At 36.1% G+C, this 27,336-nt stretch overlaps 1 pseudogene; it reads left to right on the forward strand.

Moving 5' to 3' along the window:
• Positions 1-256: 256 nt before the first annotated feature.
• On the forward strand, positions 257-12,250 carry LOC100629725 (ubiquitin-ribosomal protein eS31 fusion protein-like; annotated as a pseudogene).
• Positions 12,251-27,336: the final 15,086 nt, after the last annotated feature.

Genomic DNA, 27,336 nt, shown 5'->3' on the forward strand with positions numbered 1-27,336 from the left:
GAGACCCTATGAGGCAACCTAAAGATAGAGGCATGCTTATTCCAGGGCAATTGGTGCTGAAGTTCCGAGAGAGTCAGTGAGACACTAATTAGGGGCGCCACGTATGAAACAGAGAATCCAACAAGCAAAGCAAAAGCTGTGGGCAAACACTCTGAGTTCTAGGCTACTTTTGGTTGCAGTCAAGATGCTTCTCACTTGAGGATCTTTATGTAGTGTTTTCCGGCTTGAGTATCAGCCAGGAGCGAATTACCGAACGATGTTTCACGACTTGACTGTCACTACCAGTGATGCCGGCCAGGTGCGAGTAGAAGGGTCAGACTCGTAAAAGCCACTCTCCATGTCACCACATGTGCCATTTGGGATCTTTGAGATGCAGACACCCAGACAGGATAAGATGTAGTAGCGATTCAGTGGGGCAAATCTCCCTGCTGGACATAGAGGGAGGGAACAGGAAAAGGTGGGGAGATCCTGCAGAAGACCTTTCTTCACATCGTATTGTGATGCAGGGCTGACACCTGGGCAAGAAGAAGAGCAAGGACAGAGGATTGTGCAAGGAGAGCCTTATGTTCCTGCACAGGCGTCAGAAAGTCTTGGCCAAGCAGGTGGGGAGTCTTTGAGTAAAGTAAAACTTTAGAAGTCAAGAAATATATAGTGCCAGCATATTATCCTTGCCCGTGTAGGGGAGGAGGACATTTCCTCTCCCCAAATGGGGGTTCATCTAGCTGGAGAACGAATTAAATTCACATGAGACAGAATAGCAAGAGAAAATTAAACAAAGCTTTATGAGGAACCATGGCCCGGGGCCTTTCTTCCCGAAGGAAGAAAGGGCACCGAAGAAGTGGGGTGCACATAGTGGTTATATAGCCCCCAAACGGGGTGTTTCACATGTGATTGAAAAGTCCCTTTTACAATAGTCACGAGGCTGCTCTGTCAGCACAGCGCTTGATGGAAATGGCAGATAGGTCTGCTGTCTCAGTGAGCGCCGCAGGGTGGCAGGTGTGTTGCCTCGGGCTGGGGGGTGTCACAGATGAGCGCCGCAATCGGTTCCCAGCCTAAAGAAAGATGCTTAATCTTTAAGGAGATGCCAACGTTGGGAGGGGGAGGGAAGTCAGTTACAGGAGGTTACCAGACTAGCACAATAAAATGCAGATTTTAAGTCCTTGCCTTTGGTATTGATTAAGAGTTTTTGGAGAGTAGGTCATCGCCTTTCTTCTTCCTGGTACAGAGAGGGAGGCACCTTTTACAGATAGAGATTTAAACCTTACAAATGTAAACGTGTCCTAACAAAGGGCAGGTTCCATTCCTCAGAGCCTCCTTGCCTGTCCCAGTTTATCAAAAGCAATGAGCCTCAAATAATCCTGATGCCAAAGAGACATATCTTGGGGTGGCCAATTTCAGGTCCCCACACCCGATTGGTATTGATTAAAGTCTAAATGAGTAGAAAACATCCCACTAAATTAGCACAGATGTTTTCATGAAAATAATATATTTTCTAACCATAGGCACAATTTAGTTTTAAAAATCAGACTATACATAATGTAAAAAGAAGAAACTGAAATCAACAAACCAACCACCCTTAGTATTTTTGTGTGTTTCTTAGCTCTGCTGTACATTTCCACACACAGGTAATAAACACATTGATCGTCTCCGTTTCTCTCCTCTGGCTTCAGAGTCTCAGTTACTGTCTGTCCTGGATACGTAGTTCAGCACATTCTTTCATTTCGTGCTCCTCCAACATAAACTCTTCACAGCAAAAGTATTAGTGGTGAGCTACGCAGAACTTATTGCAGATGTCACTGGGGAGATGAATGAGATTGTTATATTGCACATCCCACGATAAAAAACATAAAAATCTCCATTACAATTTATTTTCTCCCTCAGGTACTATATCAGCCTCAATCACGCAACTACCTACATTTTTTTCTCTGTCTTTCCTTCATCAACACCCAGCCTCTTCCTCCCAGGTATTGCTCAGACATCTCGCCATTTTGTTATGCAAAACAATTTGGTTCTTCCTTAGCTGATAGCCCATAATTTAAATGTGCAAACCCTTCTTGTGAACTAAATGCCTGTGATTTAATAATATCTGCTTTCTTCAGAAGAACAGCCTCTGACGCACGAGTATGGCTCTAGTGACTCCACACCGCTGCAAATCATTTTTTTCTCAAACATTTGTTAAGCTCCCCCACAGAGGAATACTGACAGATAAAATTTTCTCATCTTATTGGGAAAAAAATCTGCTTTTGTATTCCAAGGTACATAAGATTTTCACTTATTTCACATAAAATATACTTTGGCTATTATTCCAGGTCAGTAACGGCTGATGCTACCTCTTTTTGTGGGAGTGCTATACAACTCCTTTAATAAGTCTACCGGGAAAAGATGTTTTATCTATACATATATGCACATATATAAATATAATTAAATATGTATAATTATAAATATATACAGAAATATAAATTATAAATAATTTATAGAAATAAATGTAAATGTATATATATAAATTGTCTTAAAAATCTGTAAGGAATAGTTTTATGCATTGGTGTGTGTGTGTGTGTGGTGGTGGGATGGTGTATTTGCACACTTAGTCTTTTTCTTATGCTAAATGTTCAGATTTAGAATTTCTAGACATGTTTGTCAATTTATTCTCTCACCAACAGAATGAAAGGAAATTGTCCCTTTTCATTTTAAAATCAGCTTGGTTAGTCTTCATACTTTGACCTCCCACATAAATATTAGAATGTTATTTTCAAGCACCGAAAATAATATGCTAATGTTTCCATTGGAATATCATTGTACTTTGTATAATTTTGGTAAAAATTCTTATCTTGATGACATTCAATTTCACCATTTTTCTCTATAAAAGTCTTACACGACTTTTGGCAAATGTACTGCTATCAATATCTGTTACTAGTTTTCATTGCTGCGTGACACAATACCACACACTTAGTGACTTAGAGTGGACCAGAAATCTGGGCCTGGTGTGGCCGGATCCTGTGCTCAGAGCCTTACCAGACTGAAATCAGGAAGTCGGCTGGGCTGTTCCTTTCTGGAGGCTCTGAGACACAATCTGCTCCAGATCTCCTGCAGATTCTTGGCCACATTCAGTTCCCTCAGTTATAGGACTGGGGTTCCTGTCACTGGCTGTCAGCCAAAGGCCACTGTCTGCACCTAGAGGACACCCACATGCCTTGCCATGTGCCTCCCTCCCCCATATTCAAAGCCAGCAACAGACAATCTCTTGTGTTGAATCCCTCTCATGTTGACTCTCCGACTTCCTCTGTTTCTACCTTACACTTTGACTCAAGAGCTTATGAGATTCACTCCGTCCCACTTCTCTTTGTTAAAGTCAGTTGTGCCGTATAACATCATAGTCACAGGAGCAGCATCCCATCATATTTAAAGTTCCAGGGCTTGTACAGAGTGGGTACATGAGTCGGAAGAAATCTGAAGAGGACATACATTAAAATTATTAATTACGTTTTTCAAATCTTCTATAACTATACAAATATTTTCTATTCCTGACAGTTTAATAATTAAAAATATATTTCATATGCTTTGCTATTATTGAGACTTGTCAGTCTTTCAACTCTGCTGCTTTTCATTCATTTATTTTGAGACTATTTTAAGGTGCACAAACTTTCTGGATTCTGTAAACATTTTAGTGATCCAGCCATGCCATGCCCACGTTTCTGATATACAAGACTGACAGTTGATCAAATTTTTTCAGCTAAAGTCTATTATTACTAAATATTGATCCTCTAAATCTCTGGTATCACTTATTTTTCCTTTAAAGTGCACAGTATCTAATTTTAATGTATCCATTTTAATTTTTTTAATTGGATAGTGTTTGTCTGATGTGTTCAACTTTTGATCCAGAGAAGTTTATTTTGTATTTACTCTGAGCTATGACTTCTATCTTTCTGCCTTTTTCTGTCTTTTTATATTTTATCTCTAATTTCCATGTTTTTCAAACAGAAGAGGATTTTGAAGTCTGAACTTACTGTACAATGTTGACCCACATTGAACTTCATTGTTAAAGAGAATCACATTTCAATAAACTTCTTAATAACTATGTATTTTTGCTAATTTCTTTCATATATGAGTAGATTATACCTCATAGTGTGCCTCATGAAAATTTCATAATATATATATGAGAATGGTCAGCTTTCTCTCTTTTCTATTCTCTCTTTTTCTTCTGTCTTGCTTTATTACTGTCACCAGCAATTTGAACTTTCTTGCAGGAATATGTGTATTCAATAGTCCATTTTATGGATTGTTATACCTTCTTGGTGAGTTGATTCTGTTGATCTTATTATGAATATGTGGTTTTTCTTTTTTTTTCTTCTTTTTAAAGATTGGCACCTGAGCTAACAACTGTTGCCAATCTTTTCTTTTTTCTGCTTTTTTACTCCCCAGATTCCCCCAGTATATAGTTGTATGTTTTAGTTGTGGGTCCTTCTAGTTGTGCCATGTGGGATGCTGCCTCACCATGGCCTGATGAGCAGTGCCATGTTGGCACCCAGGATGCGAACCTGTGAAACCCTGGGCCGCTGAAGCAGAGGGCATGAACTTAATCACTCTGCCACGGGGCCAGCCCCTATGATTTTTCTTTTTATCCTTGATGATTTTCCTTGTTTGAAGTCTGCTTTTTCTGCTATATAATATCTCCACTCCAATTTTTTTGTTTGTTTATCAAGTAGTATTTGTGCGGTACATTGTTTCTGTCTATTTACATTTAACCTGTATCATATTTCAAATGGATTTGAACATTTGGACAACATATAGTTAAATCTTGTTTGTGCTTCTGTTTATCCAATTATTTTAACAATTTCTGTCTTTTGTTTAGACTGTTTTGAACATTTATATTTAATGCAACTATTGGTTGCATTAATTACTTAGGGTTGGACTTGTCTACCATTTTTTTGTTTTCTCTTCACCTGATTTGCTTTTTATTCTTCTGGTAACTTTTTTCTGCTTTATTTTAGATTATTTGAACATAATTTACCATCCCATTCCAAAACATAACAACAGAACTTCAGAAAACATGAGCAAAAACTGATAATACTGAATGGAAAAATAGAGAAATCCACAATTATACTTTAAGATTTTAATATTTCTCTTTCCATAACCAACAGAATCAGCAAACAGAAAATTCAAAAGGATATAGAGGAACTGATCAACAGTTTTAACCAAATTTACATAATTGGTATTTATTCACTCTCCACCCAACAACAGCAGAATATATGTTTTTTTCAAGTGTACATAAAACATTAACCAAAATAGACTAAATTTGGGGTATAAAGCAAACCTTCAAATTTAAAGGAATTAAAATATATAAATATAGTCTCCTACACAAGGGAATTAAAATAGAAGTCAATAACAGAAAGATATTTGGAAAATCTCCAAATATTTGGAAATTAAACAATATACTTCCACATAAAATAAAAGTTAAAAGGGAAGCCTGAAGGTAAATCAGGAAATACATGAACTGAATGAAAATGAAAATATATCATACCAAAATTTGTGGAGTTCAGCCAAAGAAGTGCTTAGAGGAAAATTTGTAGCACTAAAATGCTTACATTAGACAAGAAGAAAGTTTTCAAAATAAAAGTCTGTGCTTCTATCTTAATAAGCTGGAAAACAAAACAGTAAATTGAAGCCAAATGAAGCAGAAGAAATAATAAAAAGATTAATCAAGGAAATTAAAAATAATAAAAAATAGAAAAATAATTCAAATTAAAAGCTAGTTTTTTGAAAAGATAAAGAAAATTGCTAAGCTTCAAGCAAGACTCACCAGGGGAAAAAAAAAGGAAAGAAGACACAAATTAACAATATCAGAAATGGAAGCGAGGATATGACTACAGACACTACATATGCTAATAAGATAATTAGAGAAACCTATGAACAATTCTACTCCCATAAATTAGACAATTTAGCTAAAATAGACCAATTCCTTTAAAGACACAAACCACCAAAATTCCCTCAAGAAGAAAAATAACCTGAATAAACCTTTATCCATTAAAGAAACTGTATATGTAGCTAACACAACATTCTACAAATAAAACTATGAGCTGTATGATTTCTACCAAATATTTAATTAAGAAATAATATGAATTGTACACAATCTTCTCCTGAATATGCAAGAGGAGAGAAGCATTTACTTCTCATTTTATGAGGCCACCATTTTTCAGATGACAAAACCATGTGAAGACTTCAGAAGAAAACAAAATTACAGTCTAATATCCATTATGAATATAGACCAAAAAATCTAGTAAATTGAATCTCTCCATATATAAGAATAATTAATACACCAGAAGCATCTAAGGATGGAGTCATCCTTAAAATTCAAGTCTAGTCCAGCCATCAAAAATCATATCATGTAATTCACCATTGTATTAGTTTTCCCTTGCTAGTATACTTACCTCAAACTTAGGGGCTTAAAACAACGCAAATTTGTGATCCTCTAGTTTTGTAGGTTAGAAGTCTGGTATGGGTCTCACTGGTCTAAAATCAAGGTGTTAGCGGGACTGTGTCCTTTCTGCAGGCTCCAGGAAAGAAATCGTTTAGAAATCATTTCCTTGCCTTTTCCAGCTTCTAGCGGCATCTGCATCCCTTGACCCAAGGCCTCTTCCTCCATTTTCAAAGCCTACAACAGCCGGTTGTATCCAGCGTACGGGACAACGGAACAGAAGAGAGAATGCACAAATACTTCCATGCCTGTGTTTAACTGATTTTTGATACAGATGTGAAGGCAATCTAAACAACAAAAATCAGCTCAAAATAGATCCTAAAGCTAAATATAAAATGTAGAACTACAGAAATTTATATAAAATATAAAACGACAGAAGAAACATATGAGAACATATTTGTGTCACTGGAATAGCCGAAGATTCCTTAGGTACAACACCAAAAGTGCAATTCATAAAAGACAAATGACCAATTGGTTTTCACATCAAAATTTTTAAAATTTGCTCCATGACAAACACTGTTAAGAAACAGAAAAGACAAATCAGAGGCTAGTGGAGAATGTGTGCACAAAAATCTATGTGTAAATATTTATAGCAACTCTGTTCTTAATCTCCAAGAACTGGAAACAACTGATTATCCTTCGCCTGTGAACAGATGAACAGATGCAGCGCATTCATACATGGACCACCACTTAGCGATGCGAAGGAGCAAACTGCTGATCTGCACAGCGACACGGATGATTCCCACAGAATGACGCTAAGTGAAAGAAGCCAAAATCAGAAGGCTGCATAATATATGATTGCATTTATGTGCCATTCTGGAAAAACAAAATTATATGAGTGGAAAGTATCAGTGGTCGACAGCTCTTAGAAGTGAGGGGAAAGATTGACTACAAAGGGAAGAAGGTACCAGGAAAATGCGGGGGTAATGGAATAGTTATGCATCTGGACTGTGGTGGTGTTTACGTGACTCTATGCATTTCTAAAACTCAGAATTGTACAACCAAAAGAGTGATTTATATTGCGTCCAAGTTTAAAAATAAACACACGATAATTTAAACAGACAATTTAGATGTAACTTAGAATGAAAAATCTCCTACATTAAAATATCTCAAAGATTATATATATGTATATTCTTTACATCTATGTTATTGAGGAGTGATACTTTACAATATTTTTTATTGTAGTCAAAGCTGCAATTTTCCAACGGAAAACAATGATTGAAGATTTTTGAATAAACAACGATACAGGGAAATCGAGTAATTCATTCGTATATTAAAAAGAGCATATTAGTATATAAAATTTAGTAAAATTACTATGTCTCTTTTGAGCCAACAAATGTTTTTGAATTTTAAAAATGTTACAAAGTATAATAATAGACAGGTTATATGATATTCTACTCTTTATAGAATTGCCTTCAGTCCTAACATTGATAACAGGAAATAAAATTATTTTTAAGAACGATAATTACTGTTTAGTTAGCAAATTAAATTCAGGCCACGAATTTTTCATTAAAAACCCTTATTTGGGAATTTATCATTTCGTGTGAAAATGAATGAAAAGTCAGTTGTCCATGTGGCACTTTGTCATCTGTAAATTTCATGAGGAAGAACAACTCCAAAATCATATTATAACACCATCCATAATTAGCCTCCTCTGATCTAAACAAACCAAAAAGAAAAGAAAGTAATGGAGAAAATGAGGAAATCAATTCCCACCAACTAAATCAATTACATTGCTTGTTTGACACATTTATAGATCCAAGTTTTATAAGCAAATTTTTCTCAAGTGATTCTTCAAATCAGGCCCATGCAAAAACATTAGAAGTAAAAGATAGGAGACAGAAATTATGTCAATTATCTTATGCCCATTTATGAAATATTTAGACAGCAGCTCCTTCAAGAAGTCCTGAAGATTCACTTTGTGGGTTCGCTTCAATGAAATCATGTCCCCACGAGGAGTACTTCTTCACGTTCGGTGTTTTCTCTTTACCCGACTTAGTTACTAGTAGAATAAAACTGAAGCCGAAAAGTTGGAAGAAAAATAACCATCAGCAGAACTAGATATAAAAAATAGCTTGTAAGTTTGTTGTACTACTCAACTTTAGTTAAAAGTAGAAGTTTGTTCAGTATAGGAAATTGGCAGCACTGTGGCGGCAGGAGAATGCAGCATCTGAGCAGGCTTCAATTATTGTTCCTGCAATAGAGCACCAATCTTGTAACATTCAACTACCACGACACGTTAAACTAAAGTTGTAATAATAACTAAACGTGTTGATAATATACCAGATGTAGTCTTGCATTCTAGAAGTTTATTCAACAATAGAGATAAATTCTTTCTCTTTGTCTACATATTGATTTTTAAAATTTGGGGGGTTTATTTTGTGTGTGTACCTATACACAGACGGTCCCAACTTACCATGGTTTGACTTATGATTTTTTGACTTTTGGATGGTTGGAAAGCAATCTTCATTCAGTAGAAACTGTGCTTCGAATTCTGACTTTAGATCTTTTCCTAGGCTAGCGACATGGGGTGCCATCCTCTCTCATGATGCTGTGAGCAAGCCACAGCTCCCAGCTAGCCCCAGGATCACAAGAGTGAACAACCGATACTCTTACAACCATTCTGCACCCACACAACCATTCTGTTTTTCACCTTCAGTACCGTATTCAATAAATTACAGGAGACATTCAACATTTCATTACAAAACACATATATCATATTGGCATATATTAGAATTATGTTTTAATATATTAATATACATTATATCCTATAGATATTATATGTATGTCTTTCTCACACACATATATTTCTCAATATTTCCCTCAACACATAATTGTGTGCACCCCACCTTGAACACTGCTGCCCTAGATAATGGGACTCTGGCTCACGCTCCCAGAACAATGTTGTCTAGTGTGTGTCAATAAACTATTTCAATCATTCACCTCAAGTCTTTTGTTTTTTCCTTCCTCCCTCTCTCCCTGCCTCTTTCTTTCCTTCTTTTCTTCCTTTCCTCCAAGCCTCCTTCCTTCCTCCCTTCCAATTTTTAACCAAAAATCTACTGAGCACCATCTGTTTTCCAGGCTTTATGCTGAAGATAGGCCTATCTATCTATCTTTCATAATTTTGTATTTTTTTTCTTGTTTCCAGGGGATACAGAAGTGAATAATACCAAACCTCCTTCTCTAAGAGAGACAGACGTAAACACAACATCACATTTGGTATGAAGCCAGGTCAAGGTGTTACTACCATGCTCAGGAGGAGGCAGTCGTTCTCTGTGCACTTGTCAGACATTCATGCTTGCGTGTGAATAAGCGATTCTCAAGTAGAACTCAGGAGGAGAGTTTAAGCAGACAGAACTCCATGAACAAACACACAATTGTGTAGAACGGAAGCTCTGTTCTGAGATCAAGGAGCAGTCCGGTGAGCTAGAATGAGGGTAGGCAGAATTTTTCTGCTGTCAATTGATAAATACTTTAGGCTTTGCAGGTCATATGGGCTCCGCTGCAACCATTCAACTCTACCATCAAGTGTGAAAACAGCCATACGCCAGACCAAAATGAACGGCCATTGTTGTGTTCCAACAAAGCTTTATGTGCAAAACCAGGTGGCAAGCCAGTTTGTCCTAGAGCTGTAGTGTGCAAACCCTGTTCAAAGGTTGTATTTCTCTCACTGGTCCAGCAGTTCCAAATAATATCTTTTTTGATAAATTTGGTGAAACTGGAAAGTTACTGGTATGCAAATAGTAATCCTCTGTAATTAAAAATTCTCTCCCTAGATGTATATTCTCCTAACTTCCACTTTTAAATAATTTTATTTACTTCATTCCAGATTATTTATGTAAGTATATATAAGCCCAAATCTCTACTAATCAATCACTTTATGGCATAAAAATTTGTTGTAGACATGCGAACATATCTCTGAGGATATTAGGACAGGATTTTGATTAAAAATATAATATTCAAAGAAAATATGACCTTACTGCTAGATTTATAAAATGCAAACATTCTCTGTAATTGGAATAAAAATGATGAAATACAAGGTGCTACTTTCAAAGTACACCATAGACTAGAAAAATGATAAATCTTTGCTTTTATATGTTCTTATGCTTATTTCCAATTCTTTTCCTTTCCAGTTTTATTATGTTGATTTATATAAATTTATCAAATTTGGATAACCCTTGGAAATGCTAATCTAATCAGCCTTGATTCCTTTGATATGCAGAAGAAACTTATTAATCATAGCAAACTAATTCATGTTACTTGAACTATCTAAAAGCTTCTGTGGAGTTTACAATGTGTCCCAGAATTAATTAACTTAGCTACTCTTCCAACAATTCAGCCAACTTTTTGTGCAGGTCATTATGTTTAACATTTTAATATTTTACAGTAAATTATCCACCTCTTCAATATGCCAAACATTTAGTGAAATTGGAAAGTTGAAGTTTATAAAACTTTCTACAGTTTTTCTTTTCCTTTTTCTTTTGATATTCAAAAACCTAGAGCTTTTATCATGGGTAGTATAAACCATAGAAAGTGTAAACTCAAGTATTCAAGAGCAATATTGACCAAAAAGATGCATTAAACTTACAGTGAGTAGGAAATAAATTTAGAGTATTTTTCTTTAAGTATCAATATTTCTAAATGTCTTGAAAACAAACTGAAACAGGCGATGACATTGTCGGACTCCATTTAAATATGGAGAACTACATTTACTTTCTAAACAAGTTTTTTGTTATTTATGGGAGGACTAAGTATCACAGAGAATGATAAATGGTTTTGGGAGAATTTGACAGGAATTTTTACCACTAATAATCACCACAGACTTACATTATGTCAGCCACTATGTTAAACATACTTTATCACATTTAACCCTTGCAATAATCCTACTATTATTGCCTACTGTAAAAATGCAAAATTTAGCAAGCCAAAGTCAAACCACTTGCCCAGAGTCACAGACCAGTCTTTGACAACATGAGAATTTTCAATATGTATCTATCTAATACCATGACACTAGTTCTAACCTCTGTTGCAGATTGTCACAGTAAAGAGAAATGAGAGGAGAATGTTGAGACTTCAGACTAGGCATTGGGCTCATGGTCAGGCCAGACTTTTGGCTGGAATTCCCAGTACATATTAATGCATCAAAGGTATCTACAGGTCTCAAATCTTTCACAGTTGCAAATAATCTCATCAAGTTATTTATTCTGCCATTTATTTTCTTTATGGAATTCATTCATTGAAACTAAATCTTGTTTTGTGACCTTAAAAATCAAAGAGGAGGCTTTCCAATCATCATCTGCGCTGGAAGCATCACCAAGATGAAGATATTTGTAAAACCTTTAGGGGAAGCCCATCATTCTTGAGGTGGAAACATTGGATACAATAAAAAATGTAAAGGCCAAGATCCAGGATGAGGAAGGACTCTCTCTCGATCAGCAAAGACTGATCTTACTGGCAAGAAACTGGAGATGGACATGCTTTGCCTGACTGTAGCATTCAAAGGAGTCCACTGTTTACCTTGTGTTGAGACTGTGGTGGAACTAAGAAAAGGAGGAAGTCTTATACCACTCCCAAGAAGAATAAGCATAAGAAAAAGAAGTTTAAGCTGGCTGGCCTGAAATACTACAAGGTGAATGAGAATGGCAAAATTAGTCTCCTTTGTTGGGAGTGCTCCTCAGATAAATGTGGTGCTGGAATTTTATGGCCAGCCACTTTGACAGATGTTATTATGACAAATGTTGCTTTACCTATTGTTTCAATAAACCAGAAGACAAGTAATTGTGTATGGCTTAATAAAAGACATGAACTAACAAACAAAACACAACAAAATCAAGGAGGAGAGGATGAGATGAGGAGGGTCTCCCTGTGAATTGTGGAAGAGCCATTGTGTGAGCGGGAACGTGTGATCGTCAAGAGGAACAGTGAGAAGAAGGCATAAGATCCCAGGCCAGGAGCAAGGAGGTGAGTCTTTGCCTGAAAGTAGGTATATGGAGTCCCTCACGTGCACACCACCTTGCAGTGATGCTAGGATACTAGGGCCCTATTCTTTGAAAATTGGTGTCTGACAGATCTAGCACTCAAGTCTTGTTTCAAGCTGGAAGGAAGAGGAATATTAACAAATAAATGGAAATCAAGGAAGTCCCTAGAATTCATTAAATCACGTCATAAACCATGGTGCTACATTGCTTTAGTAAATAGAGCTGTAGGGCAGGAGTCAGTGTCTGAAGTTTATCCTGTATACAATATGTTTGCCCTCAGAGATTAAATAGAGCTCCAATCTTTGACATTTTATATTTATTATCATTTAAAATTTTTAGCCGTTTTTCCTTTAAGCCACAGCCATATGATAGGTGTTGTTTAACAAATCCTAGCACACTGAGACTGTTCAGTAAATTCCAATTTATCAATAATGGTTTTTGTTTTATAGGATCAACTACTAAAGGAATGAATAAATTAAAGAAACATGTTTCAAACAGACGTAAATAATTGAAAATTATTCCTGAGGGTTAATCAGTTGGATATTTGAGGGGCTTAAGCTTCACTCAGCATATCCCTTTTATGACCGTGTCCCCAGCGACCTTTGAGGATCACACAAACAGAGTTTTACCATCTCTCTGCTCTTTTGAGTTCTAACCCCTACATTTTCTATTACTCCACAATTGCCAGAGAGAGGTATTCCAAAATTGGAGCGAAGCTTGAAATTCTCTTGGATAAGCAGCAAGGAGAAGAGCTGAAATTCTAGACCATGGAAAGTTCCAGACTGCTCATTCTATTATTTTCACTGAGATTATAAAGCCTTCCAGCACGAACATCAAGGCTGTAGCAGGAAACACACCTTCACAGTAAGTCATATACAATAATAAAAGACCAAAATTCAACCATGAAACAGCTCATGAAGAAGGTGTGAGAGAATCTATTAATATCCTCTACATATCTGTTACTTGTGAGACTTCAATGTTTTTCAAAGAAAAGGATTTCTTTTAGTGCAAATAAAATTTTTATATCTGCACAGTGTCAATACATCTGATAATAGATTTATATCATCTATGTTTCAGAATTTAGAGGTAGGCTACAGGTAACACCAGAACAAGTTCAGACTCAGAAATAAAAATAGTGGTGACATGGTACTTCATTTTAATCAGATTCAATTAAGAAAGATAAAAACAAACATGCTGCTTGTGAAACCAACCAATCTGTTTTGATGAACCAGGCTATTACATCGGCATTTTAAAGTTATCACCAGTATCTAAGGAATGAAAATTGGCCCAAGTCTCTAGGTAAAGTTAGATGGCGTTGATGGAACCTTTCAATGAAACTTATCTGGGAAGCGTGACTCCAGCTTCACAGTCTTTATGAACAAGCGCAGGTGAGCAGTTAAGATTCAAATCAGCATTTAGTACATTATTGTGAAGTAAAATCATGGTATAAACTTCCTCTTTCCCGATAATGGATCAGAGGCTAACCCTACAATATTTCCATGACACAGGATTCTGATTACAGGTGAATAAACTTTAGCCCACCTACTAAATCCCCTGTTGCTAAAGAGAGAAAATGCCCCAAGATTTAAAATAATATTCTGGCATGATAAAAAATAACTGAGAACTCTGAATCTGGAAGATAATAAATGGTTGGATGCAAGAGAAGACAAAGGGACATGGGAAATTAAAAGACTATCCCTGAGGTGGTTCTGGAAAAAGAAAAACATTCGAGCTTCCTCTCTTTTGGGACACATGACAGGGTTGCACTTCCCGCCCTCTTGAATGTAGGTGTGGACATGTGACTTGTCTGGACCAGTCAATTGTGAGCAGAAGCATTGGGAGCTGCTGCATGTCTTGCCCCATTTTCTTTACTTCTGGAAATGCCATCAACATTTGGAAGATGAGGGCTGCTCCTCCAGCCCGGGTACCCTAAGCACCTCTGCTGAGTAGAGCCCTTCCTGCTCGCCACAGCGGACACAACACAGGAGCGAAAAGTAAAGCTTTGGGTTTTTCGGCCTCACAGACTTGAGGGCTGCTTGATATTGACCCATAACCTAGCCCACTGAACAAGGCACAGGGCAAAAATCTCTTTCAAGAAGCAAGATGAAATAGAGTCATTTTCAGGCAAATAAAAGCGCATTGTATTTACTCTTCAACAGATCTTCACTCAAGGAAGTTCTAAAGGACGTACCACAGGGAAATTCTGAGATATGAAAAGAATGGTGAGCAAAGATATTTGTAGACAAATACGTTCTGAATAAAATAATAATTACGATATCTGAGTTATAAAAATAGATTATTAAAATACTAACAACAAAATTAACATTAGCATAGAAGTCAAGATAAGATTCTGTTTGCTAGTACATTTTTTAAGATATTAATAAATTTCAGATTTTTTTAAGGTTAAGTACCTTTGCCTTAAATTTTTAAGGCAAAATTTCAAGGCTAACACTAAAAGAAAAAAAGTAGGTAGGACCTTGAAACCAGTCAAGGTGCAAAATAGAAGGAGAAAAGCAAAAATAAAAAGTATACATTTGGGACCTGCCCCATGGCCAAGTGGTTAGGTTCGTGTGCTCTGTTTTGGCAGCCCGGGGTTTTGCAGGTTCATATCCTGGGCGTGGACATGGCACCACCCGTCAGGCCATGTTGAGGCGGCATCCCACGTCCCACAACTAGAAGGACCTGCAACTAAGATATACAACTGCGTACTGGGGTGGGGGTGGGGGGGGCGGGGGAGATAAAGCAGAAAAAAAAAAAGATTGGCAACAGTTGTTAGCCCAAGTGCCAATCCTTAAAAAAAACAAGGAAGATTGGCAACAGTTGTTAGCCCAGGTGCCAATCTTTAAAAAAAAAAAAAAAGCACAAATGAGAGCACAGAAAAAGGTCTAAATACAGTAGTCTCACCTGACTCTGTCCTGAGGTTTCGCTTTTCATGGTTTCAGTCAGCCACAGTCAACCTCAGTCTGAAAATATTAAATGTGGAAAATTCCAGAAATAAGCAATTTATAAATTTTAAATTGTGCACTGTTCTAAGTAGCATGACGAAATTTTACGCCATCAAGCTCTGTCCAGCCCAGGACCTGAGTCATCCCTTTGTCCTGCGTGTTGATGCTGTGTACGCCAACCCGCCTGTTAGTCACTCAATAGTCACCTCAATTACCAGATGGACCGTGGTGGTATTGCAGTGCTGGTATTAAAGGAACCCTTACTAACAGGCCCACAGAGCTGACATTTCAGAAATGCAAAGAGAAGTTATCGTTGTTAATCTGTTACTGTGCCTAATTTGTAAATTACGCTTGATCAAGGGGTATGTATGTTCTGACGGTCCTGGCCTAAGATGATCCGATTTACAATGTTTCAACTTTATGATGGTGGGTTCCAGGCTGGGAGTTCAGTGTGTTTTTGTATTGCACAACTCTGAGATGAGGTCAACTTTGGGATTCATCTTACTTCAAAGATTTACTAGAGGATGAATACGTCTACATTGTAATGGACTATTTTTTTCCTTTTTTTTTTCCTTTTCAAACACACAGATATATACTTAGATAAATCATCTTGTGAAATGACACTGTGTATGTATGTAAAATTTTCTGCTGCTTTAAAAAATTCTTTGAAAACTGTTGCTCTCATTCAACTTCTTACTCAATGCATTTTTGACTTAAGACATTTTCAACATATGATGGATTTATCAGGATGTAACCTTATCATAAGTCAAGAAAGTTCTGTATAGAAAAAAACATAAGTTATGTAGGGTTCAGCACTATCTGCCATTTCAGGCATCCACTGGGTTCTCGGAACATATTCCCCATGGATAAGGGGGACTACTGTATATCAATAATCACAATAAATATAAATACCTTAAATTTTCTAATTAAAGTATTTTAAAATTTAACTTAATAATAATGTGTCTACATTCTGCTTTACAGGATATAGATATAAAATACAAGGACAGAAAGATTCCCAGAGAGAAGAAAAACACATAAGAGTAAGCTCAACATTTCCTGTAATTTTCCCCTCCAGGTGTTTTCTGAATACTAACAGCAGACTGAGTTGCCGAGAGAAAAATTGATCTCAGAGACTGGGGTAGTTTCACAGGCTGGAGAGACAAAAATTGGATATCACAGCTACTAGGGCAGCCAGAGCAGAAAGGGATAAGGTTTCAAGAAAAATCAAACAAAGAGAACTGAATGTGAAATCATGCACTTTTTTTCCCCTCAAGATATCTGTTAATTCCTCAACTATGCTCGAGTCATTAAAAACCAAAGCAAATCATATGTGTGTGGCACCCCATACACAAAGATGCAAAGTGGAACCTGTAGCTACTTTATGGTTCTGGAGAGTTAAAAATTGGAATTGAGTGTCCACCAAGGATCACGGACAGTGGTAAACATGATCTTTCAGTTGAAGCCAGGTGCAATAAAATCTGAAATCTGGGCTCTGATAATTTTGGCCCCTGACCAGATAAATTGGATCTGCTCTTCCTTTGACTTTCTGCCAGAGACAAAGTAAACCCACTTTGAAGGAGGACAATTCATAATGATGTCTAGCATTCAATCAAAAACTGCAGGCATGCCAAGATATAGCATCAAATAATCAGAAAGCAGAAAGTCAATAAAAAAAGACATGCAGATCAACTACATTTGAGAATTTGCAGATATGGCTTTAAAATAACTGATTAACATGTTTAATAAAATGAATTATAAGAAGTAGAAATTATAGAATTGAAAAATACAATAATTGAATTTGATTGGATTGAAATTATTTTGGAAAGCTAGAAGTATTGACTAAAGATAAAAATACATACTCTCTGACACAACAATTTCACTCCTAGGTATATACACACAAGATAAATGTGAATACATATGAATATATACCAAAGGTCATGTCCAACAATGTTCATAGAAGAATTGTTTATTATAGGCATAAAGCTGAAAACAAATCAAGTATTTTATTAATGGTAGAAAGGATATACACTTTGTAGTATAGTTAAACGATGGAATTCTATTTAACAATAAAATGAATGACCACTGCTACGCAGAGCCACTTGGATCACATTAACATAATGATGAGCAAAAGAAGCCAGACACAAAAAAGTACATGCTATCTGTGTATATTTGCTCAAATTTCAAAACTAACCTGGGAAAATAGAAATCAGAGTAATGCTTACTGTAATGAGAAATAGCAAATGAGAGGAGACAAAAGAGAGACTTTAGGGTCCTAGTAATGCTCTATTTCTTTAGGAAACTTATGACTGACTGAGAAAAAAATCATCGGTCTGGGTGGTTATATGATGTGAAACATTTTGTGTATATGTTTCATTTCAGTTAACTTTTTAAAACTCCTATTATACACGATTTATTACCCATGAAACTGGTAAAAAAAACATTAAACTGATAATGTATTGAGAAGCTGTGAGAAAATATATAGGTATATTCATAACCCTCAGATGTATTTATAAGTTGCTACCATCACTTGAAGAGCAAAGTTGTCAATAACTAGTAAATTTGAAAACGTACATAGCCTTTGACAAAGATAATAGATTTCTAATATATTCCTTAGAGAAAATCTCTCATGCGCACACAGATATGCATGCTAAACATTAAAAAAAAGGTTCATATATAATCAACCAATATACCCGTTATAGAATAGATACATAAATTGTAACATATTCAGATAATCACGTATACTGCTACAGTTAAGATAAATACACCATAGCTAGAATATTAATTCAGTGAACTTAAAAATTATAATGTTGACTGAGATAGCATGCAGCAGCATGATAAGTAAGTCTGGTGCCATTCATATAAGATTTTAAACACAAAGCAATCTTACATACTATTTACAGGTACATACACGCAAAGTTGAAGTATAGAAATATGTTAGAAACCTTCACTATATGTCCATTTACCGTCTCAGGAAGGCAAGAAACGGGATGGAGGTGGGTTTCGTCTATATCTGAACCATCTTACTTCTTTAAATCATGGTCTGGACATGACGTGTATTAAAACTAGTGTCCATTTTGTCACTCTGTACTTTTTCATATTTATAGTATTTTATAATTAAAATTTAAAAGATGGCACATTTAGAGTGATGTTTCAGATTTAGAGTGATGAATAAGCTCAGCTTATTCATAATGAGAAAGAAGAAAAAATAATAACAAACGTCTTCTAAACGTAGAATAATTAAAAACAATGGCATATCCATGCAGTAGAATCACATACAAGCATTTTAAATGATATTTATAAGTATTTTTAATAAATAGAGGAAATGGTTATGTACAAGATTAAGTAAAAAACTTATGATATAAACAGTTTGAATTCAGTTATAACACTTCAAATGTCCAAAGAAAAAAAGACTAGAAAGAAAAGTAACAGAAGTTATCTCTTCATGATGGAAATGTGGGTGAATAAAACAAAAATTCCCCATGTATTTTGAGTTTTCAAGATATATCACATTGGGCATTTATTAATTTTATATTACAAAATTATCTTAAAAGAAGAAAAAGACAGTTTCTAGTTACCTACGAGAAATAGCTACAGAGAAGTTACTGATAGTCTTGCTTTGGCAATTGCTAAGGGAAAGCAATGAGACAAATTGACCACCTCCTGAGAAAAATTTAATAAATAGAAGACTGCAGATGGATGGCATCGATTGTGTTTTATTGGAATGAGGTTTCCAGAGCCCAATTGACCGGCATGTAATCGGTTCCATCTTCACTTCAGTGTTAATAAATATTTGACTTCTCACTCTGGACACTGCTCCGGGGTCTTACTGCAGCATTGACCTCACAGGCAAACACAGATCCTTGACCTTTGCTATCGATTGCTTCTTATGTTTATCAGCCAGATTCACAGGAAAGCCCTCCCCATTTCTTTTTCTTTAAAAAAATAGCACTCAATTTAAATCAATAATGCAAATGTGATGAGTTTGAAAGAATTTCACGAAAAGATTCACTGATTAAAGGAATTGTAGAGAATCATTGCTTTTCTGATGTTTTGTAGGAAATTTAAACTAACATGTGGTAAGAAGAGTGCAGTCTCCCACATAGGCTGCCTCAAACATGCGACGCAATAAGAGAAAGAGGTTAAATCCTCATCTCCTAGTTAGAACATCGCTATATGGTCCTATGAACACTTATATTCTGTTCAATTTTATTTAGAAATACTTAAAGCAAATTTTATTTTTGGGGAAAGCTCAAGGAAATGCTGTTGGAAACCCAACAGTAATACCAGAGTATCACATCACTCTCAGTCTTGGGAAAATCAAATAGACAAAATAAAGGAGATTTTAATAATTTAATTGTAAAGATTGTTCACATGTGTGCATAGTTATATCTAAAGCCTTAAAACAAAGGACACAATTTTCTTTAAGTTGAGTGAAATAGAGAAATAATACTTTCAAAAGGAGAAATGTTTAGAATTTCATGAAGTTTATCTAGAACGAATCACCAGGATTTAGTTACTATTCCACTGCCAGCAAGTTCAAAGGGCAGTGAGGAAACAGGCTCTCACATTGTGAAAATTTCCTGTCATTGAAAAGTTCTCTATTCTTTCTCATGAGAAAAGTTTCCTTGTAATTTTTCCTTTCCTAGAAGACAGTTGTTTAAAATTAAAAGGCTCACGTTTTAAAACCTTTCTCCAAAAAAATTCCAAGGTGCATTTCTCCTGTGAGCACTATTTAGGGTTCCATCAAAGGGCCGAGTTGTGGTAATGAAACAAGCTTTGACTGTTAAACATTTATTCACTCACTCACTCACCATTCATTCATTGAATAAATATTTATTCTGCACTGACTATGTACCGGGCACTAGGTTTGCCAGTGGGTAGACCAGAGTGTGCAACACAGGCTTCACAGCAGCTAAACTATCATGCAAATTTTGAAAATGTTACGAAGAAAAGAGCAGAATACCAACAGTGAACAATGATCTTCAAAGACCAAAAGAGGCTCAGCCATGAAATTGAGAAGCAGAACGTCCAAGGCAGGGAATTTCTATTTTCATCAAGTCTAAGAGTTACCCACAATCTCTGGGCAGAGCTTTCCTCATCTGTACAGCTGAAATACCAATGCCTACCTTTCAGGATTAGGGCGAGGAATAAATGTAATAATATAAAGCAATCACTTGGCACATAATAGTTACTCTATGAATGTTCATAAGCAGACAGTGGACAAAAAAGTTCCCAGGCTTTGAAGCTAACCAGATGGGGTGCAGACTTTACTATTACTTTACCTCTTTGTCTCTGTTCTACAAAGTGGGGATAAAAAATTTGAACCATATGAAATTGTGGATATTTGACTACTGTTTGACTTACGAAATGGCAATTGCATGCAATTCTGCTATATAACAGTTATAATACTATAACTGTTGCCTATCTTGAGGAGCTGTGATATGCTGATGATATAATATGTGACATAGCCTAGTTTCCAGCACAGAGTACATGCTCAAGATCTAATAGATTTCCCTTCCTTTATATTCAAACATTTGAATCATTTATATAAAAAAAGGAAGTTCGTGACTGCATGCACATATTTATTAAATTTGCACTCTTTTTCTTTACTGTCAAGCCATTGAGAGGCAGGTAGAAACAGGACGTGGAATCAGAATAAGCTTGAGAGCTGGGTGACTGGCTGAATCCCAGGAGTGAGTCCAGTTCGCACCACGTGTCCAGGTCTAGGCTTCTTTGGATTCTCAGAAAAAGATAGCTGAAGATCCATTTTTCTTCTACCCTGAGAGTAAGTCTAACTTGCAGGACAAATACACACAGATAAGCTTTGGATTACTAATCGTGTGTAATTAAAATCCATCTTCAGTTATGATATGCAAAGGAAGGGTTTCAATGTGTGAATTCCTTTGTGCTGCTGGTCTTACTAAACCAGTACGAGTCCAGGTATGACGCCTCACTCATCACAACCTATGTCATCTGCAGTCTTTGCTGGTCAATGAGGCTTGAGGTGAAGGGTCAAGATCTCCTTGGCATGTAATACTATCTAGCATGGACATGGAAATATTGGTTGGTACCATGATTTAGCAGTAGAATCACGAATGAATGAGGGCCTGCCAAAGCTTCCCATATATGTGGATATTAAAACAGAACCACATTTATCGGGACATGGTGGAAAATACAGGAAGTTCAACATTAATCAACCCGGTATGCCAACTACCCTTGTCTCTTTATTGGTGCTATGGACCAATAGCAATAGCAAGGATTGTGACGAGAAGGACACAATCAGGCCTCAGTGACCTAGTTCAGCTCTGTTCTCATAAGGCCTGGGGATGCGAATCAGTCACAGATGTCTCCAATGCATACCACAACCAATGCCGGATCATCCTATATGGTTTTCTAATTGGTTTATATACAGTATAAAGCAATGTAGAAATTAATTCAGTCTTGTGGGTAGCAATTGCAGCAAGCACATGGTTTCCTTTTTCTTCAAATAGTCCGTTGAGTACTTAAACCCACTTGGAATTTTGCATTTCCAAATTCCTCATTTCCAAGCATGCACACATGTACACATTTCTAAGACATACAACTTACCTGGATTTTACAAACCAAGTTGGTGGTCCCTGTAGACAACTGGGAGAAACCCACACCCACTCAACACTGGTGTGACGTTTCATCTTCCTCTCAGTAATATTAAACACTTTGCCAGTTTTTTCAAGTCTCATTTCATACATAACCCTGGGATTCCACAATTTGATAAAATAATTCATCTTCCCCTTCAGAAAGGACTTGACGACCATGTGAGTTTGCTGTGTCCTTTGGGCTGTAATAGATAACCAAGAAAAAGTGGAAAAGGGTTTCTTAGCAGATAGCAGGAACGTCAAAGCATGTTTCCAAAAAAGTAGATGACTATTAATATAGTACTCGAAACATACAACTTTTAACTATTTTCACCCTGGAAAAATTGGCAATTCTAAATGTTCTTTGATAAGAAATTAGTTAACTTGTCTTTTTTCTACTGTGTGGAATAGAAATCATTAAAAGGAAGGTTGGAAATAATTTTAATGGTATTAGAAATATTCACTATATAAAGATAAATGAAAAAGATGGAGTAAGACATTTATAAGTTTTGATTCCTGATATGTTAAATACACACTCATAAATAGAAGAAAATTCAACAAAATATTAACAGTATTGGTTTCGAGTAGTTTTTATGCTTTTCTCCAAGGTTTTTCTAGATTTTTCCATGAGTATGATTTAATAATTAAGAAGAATATTATAAGACAAAAAATATGGCTCTGTTTGTATTACCCAATCTTTAATCCAAAAGTGCCTTTAGGAAACGTTTCATGTAAATACATACACTTTACAAAATGTTTTAGCAGTTTCTAAGGAAAGATATAATAATGGCATAATACTGTCATTGTTCATCGGTAGGAAGTCAATAGGTTAAGAACCGCACGTCCCTGGAAAATGGAAGTTCAACATTTTTTAGTTTTTCACTCTACACCATAATAATTACTTCACATTTTTCACGCAGTAATTAAGGCCCAAGGGCAGGGCATTTCTTAGCCGCTAATAACCATCAGGCTAACTGCTGAGGATGAGCCTTTCCTTTATTGCTTAATTATATCAAATCAATTTAGTTTTCATTTTTTGCAAAGCATAAGTGTCTTTTAGTGAACCAATTTAACACAATTCTTAATATTTGCTTGTAAAATGAATGACTGTATACTCATTCTGTTATATTAGCATCTTTTATAACATCAGAGATGCATATATCTCAAAAATATTGGGTTGTAAAGAAAGCAGCAAATATTTCAAGACATATTTAAAAGACAATTAATAGTCACTGATAAAATATTAGTTAGTAGGAGAAAAACGCCACCATATAAAAAGACTAAAAGGAAAAAAGAATCAATCCTAACGTGGCCTGAGGCGGAAGGCAGAGAACTGAGTCCCAGAAGAGTCAGCCTCATTGAACAGATGCCCTGTTCTTGCACAAGAACGTCAAGTTAGGAAGCAAGAGGAGGGAAACAATCACATTTTCCTTTGCGTTATTCCACTTTCAATTAAAATAGTAGATGAGAGAAAGGTCAACTATAAAATTTAATTTTAGTATCATCTTTCCTATTCACTTGCAGTGGGACCACACAAAAACACTTAAATTCTTTTCATCTCCACTTCCTCCAGGTAACCACTTGTGGTTATAACGAAATTCATGCAGGATGGATGAAAGAAAGGGGTCATCTCAAGTGTCAGCCTTCACCCGGGCAGAGCACCTGAGAGCACTGGGTTGAGAAGGACCCAGAGACTCAATAGCGGTTTCCATGGTACAGGGCGTCATACTGACAGAGTTTGACCTATTTGATCACGGGTATGTGAAGGAAGGGTGGCACCATGCAGACAGACCCGTTTCCAACCCCAGACAATTATCTCTAAGTCCTTTAAAGCATTATATATATTTTTCCATTTTTTCTGATGTTCTAAAGTTTAAGATATGTGCAATAGAGTCTAAAAACCTCACATATACAAATTGATGATATTTTCCAAACATGTATACCTGTCCAACAGCAACTGAGACCAAGATATAGACTATCACAGCAATCCAGAAGCCTCACTTCAGCCAATGCCCCTTCTCCAAGGTAAATACTATTCTGAATTTTGTCACCATTGGTTAACTTTACTTGTTTTTGAATTTCACATGAATGAAATCATATCCCATATATTCTTTTATAGAAGAATGGGTTCTCTCCTTCAAATTTATTACTGAGAAATTTATGTATGTTATTGCATCTAGTAGGTTTGTTCTTCAATTTCATAAATGCACACCATAATTTATTTACCCATTCTGATGGTGATGGACATTCTGGTTGTTTCCAGTTCGGTCTATTATAAATAAACCTGCTGCAAATACTTGTCCATTGCTTTTTTGCACATATATAGGCATTGCAGTTAGGGCTATACCAAGTTGAAGTGCTAGATTATGAAGGAAGCATATGTTTAGCTTAGTGAATACCAACAAAATGTTTTCTGAAATGGTTGTACCATTATATTTCCCCACAAGCAATGTGTGAATATTCCAATTGCACCAGCTCCTCAGCAACACTTGATATTGTAAGGTTTCATGTTTCTTTGCACTTTTATTTTTTATTTTTGTCCTAAATTTATCCATCCAGTGGATGAGTGGATATGTAAGTATCTTATGGTTTTATTTTGCTTCTCTCTGATGATTAATGATGTAAATATATTTAAAATTTTCATACACATTTTGTCCATTTAGGTATACTTTTGCCTGTTCAAGTCTTCTGCCTAAATATTACTGGATTGACTATCATTTCATGATTGATATTAGATGTTCTCATACTTTAGATAAAGCTTTTGTTGAGGAATTGTGTTTCACATAACTTTTATTGGCTCACCTTTTCTCTCTTCTCATGCAATCTTATGATGTAAAAAAAGTTTTAATTTTAATGAAATCCAGTATTTCCATAATTATCTTAATTTTTGGTGCTTTTTGTGTTCTGTTAAGAAATTTTGCCTGTTCCCATGTCATGAAAATATTTTTGTCTCTTAGGAGCTTGGTTATTTTGCCTACTAAATATAAATATGTTTATTCTACTTTTGTTCTGCATAGCTTCTTGAATTGGTGGCATGATGCGTTTTTTTCCAGCTTATGAAAACTCTCATGTAATATTTCTTCAAATGTTGCTTCTTCCCCATTCCTCTCTCTTTTTTCCTTCTTGAAGTTGAATTACCTATAAATTACAACTTTTCACAATGCCCATGGGTCTATTACACTCTCTTGCTTCATTTTATATCCTTTGTTTTCCTTCATGCTTCAATCTGCACATTTCTTCTGGCTAAGTTTATGTTCTTCAATGTCTATATTCTTCATTTTAGTCAGCTTGTTTTCAGTTCTAGAATTTCCATTTGACTCTTTATCATAGATTGAGTTCCCTGGTGACATTTTTCCTTTTTCCTCTTTTTAATATATCAATCATATTATTTTAAAGTCTCTTTCTAAAGAACCCTTGGACCTGTTTCCATTGTTTTGTTGATTTCCTTTTTCTCTCTGTTTTCAGTTATTTAGTCTGTCTTTTTGTAGATCTGGTAGTCAATTTTCTGAGTTTCAGATACTGCATATGAAAAATTGTATAGGCACTGAATGATGTTGTTTTTTCTAAGGAAAGCTTTATCTCCTTTACAGGCAAATAACACGCAGATCTCATTGATCCAGAAGAGGTGGAATTTTAGAGTTTGCTATAGCTGGAGTTTTTTCTGCAGAATTCTAACTTCTGTGCTATACCTTTCTCCCTGGAATATAGGCTTTCCAGCGTTTCAACTGATTGCCTGGAGCATTTGCCTCAACCCTTTCATTATGATACCCCTTGAACTCCAAACTTTGCTCTTTAGAACTAAGAGATTGTGACAATCTTTGTCCATCTCCTTATGCCCTCAGAGGCTGCTGTTATTGCTGTTGTTACTGCTATTGTTACTGCTATTTTCTAAGAGAGTTTCACTCAGTGTACAGCTAAATGCTTCTAGGGCTTCACTTATCTTTGCTTCTCTACCCTCTACCTCAACTTCCCATCTCTTAGATACACGCAAAATAAAACTTCTCTCTCTCCAGCTAAGTAAGAGGATTGTCAGCCCCTGAATGATGGCTTTAGTTTGGTTTCTATTCCATGTAAGGCAAATTGTCTAAGGGCCTGAAGGGTGAAAAAGAGCAATGGAAAGTGTGGGTAATTTTATAAGGCTTTTATTTCTCCCTGAAATTTGATCTCTCATGCCCAGTCTTCCTTCTTTGTACTCTAGTGTTTTAAAATAGTTACTCTCTGCATTCTAACTACCCTAGGTAGGAAGGTTAGATGGATACAAGCTACTCTGTAATGGCCATGAGGGGAAAGCCTGCTTCTCCCATTATTTGATTCCGTACTGAGGGAAAACTAGATAACTTTGAATAAATTACATCATAATCTTCAAGCAAATCTTTATGTTTATAAAACTTACGTAATAAATTTCCCTTATATAAAGATTTGGTGTATTTACCCAATAATTGTTATATGTTTGTATGAATTTATATAGTAAATAACACATTTAGGGGCCAGCCCAGTGGCGCAGCGGTTAAGTTCGCACGTTCTGCTTCAGCGGCACGGCATCCACTGGTTAGGATCCCAGGTGTGGACATGACACCACTCATCAAGCCATGCTGTGGCAGGTGTCCCACATATAAAGCAGAGGAAGGTGGGCACAGATGTTAGCCCAGGGGCAGTCTTCCTCAACAAAAAGAGGAGGATTGGCAGCAGATGTTAGCTCAGAGCTGATCTTCCTCCAAAAAAATAAATAAATAACATTTTTTTTATTCCAAAAATATTTTTGAGTGCCAATTATGTGCCAGGTTCTGAATTTTCCAGATATTTTAAGATAAGTGGGAGATTGACTCAGTCTTAAGGAGTTTAAATTTTATTGAAGGAACCCCATTGGCCTTATGAATGGGTGAACAAGTTGCTATGGAAACCAGGAGGAATGAGACTTAGCCACTAAAGAAGTCTTCTTGGTGGAAGTGACATAAGAGATGAATCCTAAAGTTTGATTAGTATGTAGTCAGGTAGGGATATGTATGAGTTTGGGGGCTAGGCTTAAGCCTAGGAGTTTGCAGAGTAAGGAATTCCAGAAAATGAAAATAGTTTTCGCAAAACACTGACTATGAGGGAAAGTATAGATTATTGAGAGGTGTGCAAATGGTATGGAACCTCAAAATACAAGAAGGGAATGTTAATTAATGAAACTGGAGAAGCAGGTATGAATCAGGTTGTGGAGGATCTTGTATGTCCTGGTAAGGAGTAGGGACCACAGTCTGAATGCTACAGACTTTAGGTTAAGGATTTTAGACAGTGGCACAGTTAGATAGAGATGTTATTCTGGAAGCATTAGTGAATGGATA

Source organism: Equus caballus, chromosome 15 (assembly GCF_041296265.1).
Source record: "Equus caballus isolate H_3958 breed thoroughbred chromosome 15, TB-T2T, whole genome shotgun sequence".
NCBI classification, from domain to species: Eukaryota; Metazoa; Chordata; class Mammalia; order Perissodactyla; family Equidae; genus Equus; species Equus caballus.